This window comes from Heterodontus francisci, unplaced genomic scaffold (genome assembly GCF_036365525.1).
Source record: "Heterodontus francisci isolate sHetFra1 unplaced genomic scaffold, sHetFra1.hap1 HAP1_SCAFFOLD_43, whole genome shotgun sequence".
In the NCBI taxonomy this organism is placed as follows: Eukaryota; Metazoa; Chordata; class Chondrichthyes; order Heterodontiformes; family Heterodontidae; genus Heterodontus; species Heterodontus francisci.
In genome coordinates, this window is record NW_027141852.1 from 19,427,191 (window position 1) to 19,435,629 (window position 8,439).

At 45.0% G+C, this 8,439-nt stretch overlaps 1 non-coding gene across 1 annotated transcript; it reads right to left on the reverse strand.

The window, feature by feature from the left end:
• Window positions 1-2,089: 2,089 nt before the first annotated feature.
• Window positions 2,090-2,161, reverse strand: trnat-cgu (transfer RNA threonine (anticodon CGU)). Its single transcript has one exon. It is a non-coding gene; the product is annotated as a tRNA-Thr (tRNA).
• Window positions 2,162-8,439: the final 6,278 nt, after the last annotated feature.

Here is an 8,439-nt window from a genome sequence, read left to right on the forward strand (position 1 = left end):
CAAATATGGCACAAGAATGAGAAAAGTCAGAGGATTGAGAAACATCCAATGGTTCTTCACATATACAAGTCAGCAGACCCACAGAAAAACAGCAGGTTGAGAGTTCAGATCCAGTGATAGACTTGACAAATATCGAGCCAGTGCTTTATTCTTTATTAACGTGACATCTGTCCACTTGGCTATTGCACCTCGTCTCGATGTATCTGATAATACTGATACTATTTGTATTCCACAGTTGCTTTGAAGTCACAGGCAATATAAATGGATTGGGAATGTCAATGGTCAGGAACCATCAATGGATTGGGAAAGTAAATGGACTGGAAAATATCAGTGGATTGGGAAATTCTATAGACTGAGTTAGATCAATGGATTGGGACAGTTCAGTACATTGTGAAACATCAATGGATTAGGAAACAGGAATTAAAGGGACAGATGGAGTTCAACCTGGAAAAGTGTGAAGTGATTCATTTTGGAAGGTCGAATTTGAATGCAGAATACAGGCTTAAAGACAGGATGCTTGGTAGTGTGGAGGAACAGAGGGATCTTGGGGTCCATGTCCTTAGATCGCTCAAAGTTGCCACCCAAGTTGATAGGGTTGTTAAGAAGGCGTATGGTGTGTTGGCTTTCATTAACAGGGGGATTGAGGTTAAGAGCCGCGAGGTTATGCTGCAGCTCTATCAAGCCCTGGTTAGACCACACTTGGAATATTGTGTTCAGTTCTGGTCGCCTCATTACAGGAAGGATGTGGAAGCTTTAGAGAAGGTGCAGAGGAGATTTACCAGGATGCTGCCTGGACTGGAGGGTATGTTTTACGAAGAAAGGTTGAGGGTGCTAGGGCTTTTCTCATTGGAACGAAGAAGGATGAGAGGTGACTTGATAGAGGGGTACAAGATGATGAGAGGCATAGATAGAGTGGATAGCCAGAGACTTTTTCCCAGGGCAGAAAGGGCTATCACCAGGGGGCATAATTTTAAGGTGATGGAGGAAGGTTTCGGGGAGATGTCAGAGGTAGGCTCTTTACACAGAGAATGGTGGGTGCGTGGAATGCACTGCCAGCGGTGGTAGTAGAAGCAGATACATTAGGGACATTTAAGCGACTCTTGGATAGGTACATGGATGATAGTAGAATGAAGGGTATGTAGGTAGTTTGATCTTGGAGTAGGTTAAAGGTTCGGCACAACATCATGGGCCGATGGGCCTGTACTGTGCTGTACTGTTCGATGTTCTATGTTCCAGATGAAAGGATTGCATTAATTAATGAATTAGAATGTGGAGAGGCAGGAGAAAATGATGCCATTTTAGGGGGCCGGGGGTTAGTAGAAACAGACCAGGTCTATTTTACTCTCTATCTCATTCCTTTCTTCTATCTGGCTCATTATCACATCCTCTCTCTCTCAGAGCGGTGGGAATCACTGGAACCCACACTTGTTGCTCAGGTTGTTTGGTTCCGGGAAAATACAAGGTCCACATCAGATTGACAGGAAAGATAAATGTGATTCAGAGCCAATCATATTCCTTTTGGTGATGTGTGCTCAGCCTTGTTCTATCAGCAAAGGCAGCAGGAAATGCAAATCCTGAAGAGTTTTGATAGAGTGAAGAAGGAGAAAGTGTTGCCAGTGACAGAAGGGTCAGTAACCAGAGGAAACACATTTAAAGTAATTGACAAAAGAATTAGAGTTGTGATGAGGAGATTGTTTTTTCAGCAGTGTGTTGCTCTGGTCTGGAATGCAATCCTGAAAGGTCAGTGGAAGCAGATTCAATGTTAACTCTAAATGGAATTGTATAAATACCTGACATGGAAAATATAACAGGACAATGGGGGAAAGGACAGGAGTGCGGGATGTGGGATTAATAGAATAGCTCTGTTAAATATCAAGCAAATGCACAGTAATAAGGTTGAGTGCTTGGACCTCAGTTACTTTCACTCTATCAATGGCAGAGAAGGCTCGAGGGACCATGTGGCTACTCCTCATGTTCTTCCCAGTGTCCAGGAGAAAGTGTAACATCACACTGATTTCCAGATGGCCAAAACAAATACAACGGACATCTTTTCTGGTAACATCACATTTAAAGTGAGAAATTAATCATAAGGCACAGACGGGGATTGAACCCGTGATCTTCAGTTTACGAGACTGACGCCTTACCACTTGGCCACCATGCCTTTTGTTAATAGATACCTGAGGCTCCAGAGGAGGATTTGTGATTCTTTTTCAGTTTGGTTGAAACAGCATCGAGAAACATGCACAGAAATAAAGAGGGATTGTGGAATGGGAAAGAGATCAGCCTCATTTACATCATCAGCATCATGAAATCTTCATTCAGACGTTCCATTCTCATCCTCAGCTTTTCTCACATCTGTACAATAATATAAGAGTGGACATTGGGTTGTTACTGGGCTGATTATATAAATAGACTATGTGCATCATCACAGGAAGTGATGTAATATAATCTGTCCGGCACCTCATGGAGAGTTGTCGATGAAACCTTCAATGCAAGATGTGTAGAGTAAACTCAGGTTATTTTAACCGTCAGATTCTTATAAATTGTGTACTGAGCCTTGACAGATATCAGAATATTATATGGGGGCCACAGTAAACCAAAGCAATGATGGAGAAATCTTTGCCTGTACCTTTGAAAAGGTCACTGGACTGAACCAAGCCGAGGAGTGGCCGAGATGGTTCCAGAGGTTTGCAAGGTATCGTACTGCATCGGGTCTCGTGCAGAAGCCAGACATGGAGCAGGTCAGTACACTATTGTCTGCCATGGAGGGAGTGTGTAGGCTACGTGTGAAGAAGTTATTAAGGCACTCAAGACCTATTTTAATTGAGGAAATAAATGTCATCGTGGAGCCAAAGTTAAAACGCTGCATTTGCTGACAATGCAACCACCAGGTGACGCTGTACTAGAACATGCGCAAATGCAGCCTCTTCCACTGAAACGTCACTGTCTGTGACATTCAGGCAGCTGCCAGGATTAAAGATGGAGCTACTCAATTTATCACAGAAAACAACTTAGACCCAAAAATACCCTCAAAGGTTGCCATCGCCGCCTCCGTCCCACCCCCAATAGTCCCCCACGACCTCTTGCGCATTCGCCAGTTATATAGTACCAAGTCATCTTAATTCACCTAAAGTGAATTACTTTCGGAGCAGTGACTGTCACTTCATAAGCAAATATGGCACATATCTACACAATGGACATGTTTTGGTTGATACTCGGAGAACGTTGCGCTGTTTGAAGTCTCATCAGAAGGACAGCACCTCTGACAGTGCTGCACACCCTCTGTAATTCAGTGAGGTTTCATAGAGTCAGAGAGTTATACAGCACAGAAACAGGCCCTTCGGCCATCGTGTCCGTGCCGGCCATCAAGTACCTGTCTATTCTAATCCCATTTTCCAGCACGTGGCCGTAGCCTTGTATTCTGTGGCGTTTTGAGTGCTCATCTAGATACTTCTTAAATGTTGTGAGGGTTCCTGCCTCCACCATTCCTTCAGGCAATGTGTTCCAGATTCCAACCACCCTCGAGGTGAAACATTTTTTCCTCAAATCCCCTCTAAACAGTGCCATCCCATTCTCCGGACGATCATTCCCCGCTTCCCCCCATCCCACTCTCTGACTGCTCACTCCCCGCTTCCCCCACCACCACCCCCATCCTGCTCTCTGGCCGCTCACACTCCAGGCCATGGGCTCTGCCGCTTCCCTCCTCTCGGCCACTTGCTCCAACATTGCCCCATCTCCCCTCGAGGCTCGCCTTGCTTTATCAGGTGGTGCGGTGAAGAATGATCGAATGTTGGAGCGAGAGGCCGAGAGGAGGGAAGCAGCATGGCTGAGAGCTAGTGTCTGGAGGGACGTGGGGGGGAAGCGGGGCGTGACTGGACGGAGAGAGGCCAGTGCGGGGGTGGGGGGGGTAGCAAGCGGCCGGAGGGCGGGGGAGCAGGGTAGCGAGGAGCGGGCAGCGAGCGGCCTGGAGTGAGTGGCTGAGAGGGGGTAGAGAGTTTTCCTGCGCATGCGCCACTTCGTCCTGGAAGACGTAGGCTGAGCATGCGCAGCATCTCAGAGCGCAGGAGACTGTTTGTGCATGTGCGCAGCTTGGAGCGCTCTGATGACGTCGGCTGGCCGCTGCATTGTCAGGAATCACTTTGAATTTAATAAGCGTACCAAACAGAAAGGGGAGAGTATTCATTCATTTATCAAAAACTTGAACAAACTCACGGAGGTTTGTGAATACGGCAACTTAAGAGAAGAGCTGAATGGAGACAGGATTGTGTTCGGGGTATTAGACAACACCCTTTCAGATCTTCTACAGTCCAGGGCTGATCTCACATTAACGAAAGAGTTTCAATTGAGCAGACAAACAGAGGTTAGAAAGTTTAACCAATCCGTTGTTCGAGGGGACAGGGAGAGTCTGATCTCAAGAGTTGGAGACTCAATTGAATTTGTTCAGAAAACAAAAGGAAAAATTAGTGGTAAAAGACAAGAAAGACGGGAAGAGCATCTAGTGGTAGCTGCAACCAATTGCAGTCGGTGTGGCTGAGAGAGACACAAGTGGGAAAACTGCCTCGCCAAAGAAGCTGAGTGTTTTTCCTGCAGAAAGATGGGACACTTTCAGTCAGTGTGTGGCAGTAAAATACCAGCACTGAATATAATTAAAGGGAAATCCCCAGAGAGCAAAAACATTAATGAAGTACAGGATATCCAAAGTGTGGAAATACATTTTTTAGGTGAAATCCAGGAAATAAAGTGAGAGTTGCTGGACGACAGAAATTCTGAAATATTTGAAGATAGATGTAGATAGATTCTTGATAAACAAGGGGGTGAAAGGTTATTGGGGGCAGGTGGGAATGTGGAGTTGAGGTTACAATCAGATCAGCCATGATCTTATTCAATGGTGAAGCAGACTCGAGGGGCCGAGTGGTCTACTCCTGCTCCTAATTGGTATGTTTGTATGTAAGAAAACATGTTCTAGATACAATGAGAACTATCATTTGTTTGGAATTGGATTTGAAACCCCCTTTTATCAAAAGGTGATAGAGCTTTAATTTTTCTACAATTAACAGACAAATCCTTGTGGAGTTAAGATTGACAGAAATAATGGGCTGGATTCTATAGAGCCCTCAACGTCGAGATCTGTGGTGGGGGTGGGGTGGGAGCCGCCTGAAGATGGCCCCGGATGAGGCCCGCCATGGACCTCAACGCCGGCAGGGCCTGGCTCGATATTGCCTGCGACGGCGAGGCGTTGTGGGGGAACCCCCACCGCTCGGCAACGGGACCACAAACCTGCATTAATTATTATCCCATCACTTCCTGATATCCAGCTGCGATCTTCAGCCCGGTGACTGGCACTGCCGTGCCTTCGGAGCCCCATCCGGGGAAATGAGGTGCAACACTGGTGTGGAGGGGGGAGAAGGTAAGTTTCTCAGTGTGGGGGAGGGGGGACGGAGTCAAATTAATGTCATGCGTGTAGGGGATGGTGGGAAGGGTTATAGTTTACAGTTTGTTCAGTTTTGGGCGGAAGGTCAGATGGTAAAGGTAGGTTTTGGGAGGGAAGGGCAAATAATTAATTTAACTGTTATTGGGGGGATGGGAGAGAGGCAAAAGCAATGTATTTATTTCATTTCATTTAATCTTCCTTTAAATATTTTCCAGTAGGACTAACAGCCCTTTAAAAATGGCTGACACTCCAGTACAGTACGAAGGCAGTGCTGCACTATCAGAAATGCTGTTTTTCAGGTGAAACAGAAAACTGAGGATCTCCCTGCCCTCTCAGGTGGATGTTAAAGGTACCATGGCACTATTTCAGAGAATAGAAGGGGAATTATTTCTGGGGTGCTGGTCATTGTTTAACCCTGAATCAACATCACTTAAACACAGATTATCTCGTTTTTATCACATTGTTGTTTCTGGGAGCTTGCTGTGCGCACATTGGCCACCATGTTTCCTACATGACTACAGTGACTACACTTGGAAAGTCCTTCATTGGCTGTAAAAGGCTTTGCAACGTCCTGTGGTCGTGAAATGCAAGTCTTGCTTTTTCCATTGTTATCAGTGTCATTGTGATCAAAAGATCGGATGCGTGAACACAAAGTTTAAATCAATTTTGATTAAAATAATGTAAAAGCATCTATATTCTTGCACTGTACTTAATAATCTCCATCTTCCTATCCTTACAGAGTGCAATGTCATCGACCCTGAAATTGATTCCAGAATCTCATCGGATCTTAGACTCACAGAAAGTTTAAGGCACAGAAAGAGGTCACTTGGCCCTCAGACAATTTCAGCCCAGTTCTGATGAAAGGTCACAGATCTGAAACGTTAACTCTGTTTCTCTCTCCACAGATGCTGTCAGACCAGCTGAGTATTTCCAGCATTTTCTGTTTTTATTTCAGATTTCCAGTATCTGCAGTATTTTGCTTCTGTGTTACTTTGAAAGTTAAAACTGAACCACCTGTCTCCAATTCACACTGGGGTCTCCCATGAAATGATTCTGTATAATATTGATATAATGAATACAGATTCCGACACAGAGCTTCCTGTGGGGAATTGGGGATATGAAAACCAGCAGACTCTGCAGGAATTTCCACTGGGAGCACAAATTCACAAAATCTACCTTTTCTATATCGATTCATTTTGATTGTCCTTCTGGAAAATTATTTTGCAACAATTTAAACATCAACCCACAGCTCCATGACTGGGCCAATTATGAGGTCATCCTCTGACAGGTCATGTGACAGCTGGAGCCACAAGACATCAGAACCAGATTTGTGACTGGATTAAAACCCGGAATCCTGTCCCAATGGCTTTTCAAATAAAGCTGTTGCTGTTTAAAAACACAGCAGTTAAACTTTCTGCCTGACCATGAGGGGAGCTAGGGAGAAATTGACAAAACTCAATCCGTCAACAAAATAGTTCAACAATCATTCATATCGAAATCATGTGAGGATTTATATTCAGTAGAGAAACAAGCAAAATACAGAAAGTACAGAGGAGAGCTGAAAAAGGAAATGAGATCAGCAAGAGAATGTATGAGAAAAGATTAGTGGGTCACATAACTGGGAACACTGAAGTCTTTTACCAACATATGGACAGTCAATGAAAGGGTGGGTCAATTAGGAGATCCTGTGGAGGCAGAGGGTGTGGCTGAGGCACTAATTAAGTATCACAAAATAGGCGGATGCTGCAAATGTCACAGTAAAGGAGGAGGAAGTGAAGAAATTGGACAGGATGAAAATAGATAAAGAGGAGACAATTACAAGGTTGGCAGCTCTCACAGTAGAAAAGTCACCCAGTTTGAATGGGTTGCATCCTGGGTTGCTGAGGGAAGTAAGGGTGGAAATATCAGAGACTCGAACCACAATCTTTCAATCCTCCTTAAATATGGGAATGTTGCCAGAGGACTGGAGGATGCAGGTAAGCTTGGGTAGTTCGATCTTAGTTTAACTTGACCATTTTTATAATGTATCCATTGTAATAACTAACAAGGTCAAGAAAGCCATTTTATAATTAACACATGACCAAAGGAGCCATTTTGTGTTCAGTGCTAATGTGCCGTGAAGAGGACACTATTTGTGCTTAAACATTAGCACAACACGGGAAGAAACGGTTACCGATTATAAGCTCTCACTCAATTGGTGCAGAGTATGAGCACCAGGGGTTACTTCTGACAGTTGAAGAGATCATCGCATCTCATTGGATAGCTACCACCCACTCAAAGCTGGGTAGCCCCCAATCAGTTAGGTGCTGTCCTGCCACAACCTGCTTGCTTCAATGGGTGCTTGGAGCTTAGAGAGTCATCTCTCAACAGGCGGATCGATAATCAATGCACCAAGAAAAACAAGCTCAACAAAGAAGACACCAGTCCTTCGCATCACAAGCTGGAATGTGAGGACCATGTGTCCTGGCCTTACTGACACCCTTCTGCAGGTTGATGACACACACAAGACAGCTTTGATGGACAAAGAACTCACAAGGCTCAATGTGGACATTGCTGTGCTGCAAGAAAGTAGACTCGTCCAAAGTGGATCCCTCAAAGAGAAACACTACACCTTCTTCTGGCAGGGGAAAGCCCAAGAGGCAACTCGTGAGCATGGAGTGGTTTTCACAGTAAAAAACACGCCACTTGAGATGAGTGAACCAGCCACAGTAGGCTCAGAGAGACTTCTTACTCTTCACTTGTCAACAAGCGTGGGCCCAGTTAATCTCATGTGCATCTATGTCCCGACACTCACCTCCACCCCAGATGTCAAGGATCAATTCTATGTGACACTTGATACTGCCATCAGTAGAATTCCCAGCACTGAGGGACTGTACCTTCCAGGAGACTTCAACACAAGCTTGGGTACTGACTACACAGCTTTGCCAATGTGCATAGAACACCAGGGGATTGGCAAGATGAATGAAAATGGACAGAGGTTGCTGGAGCTATGCTGTCACCATGGATTC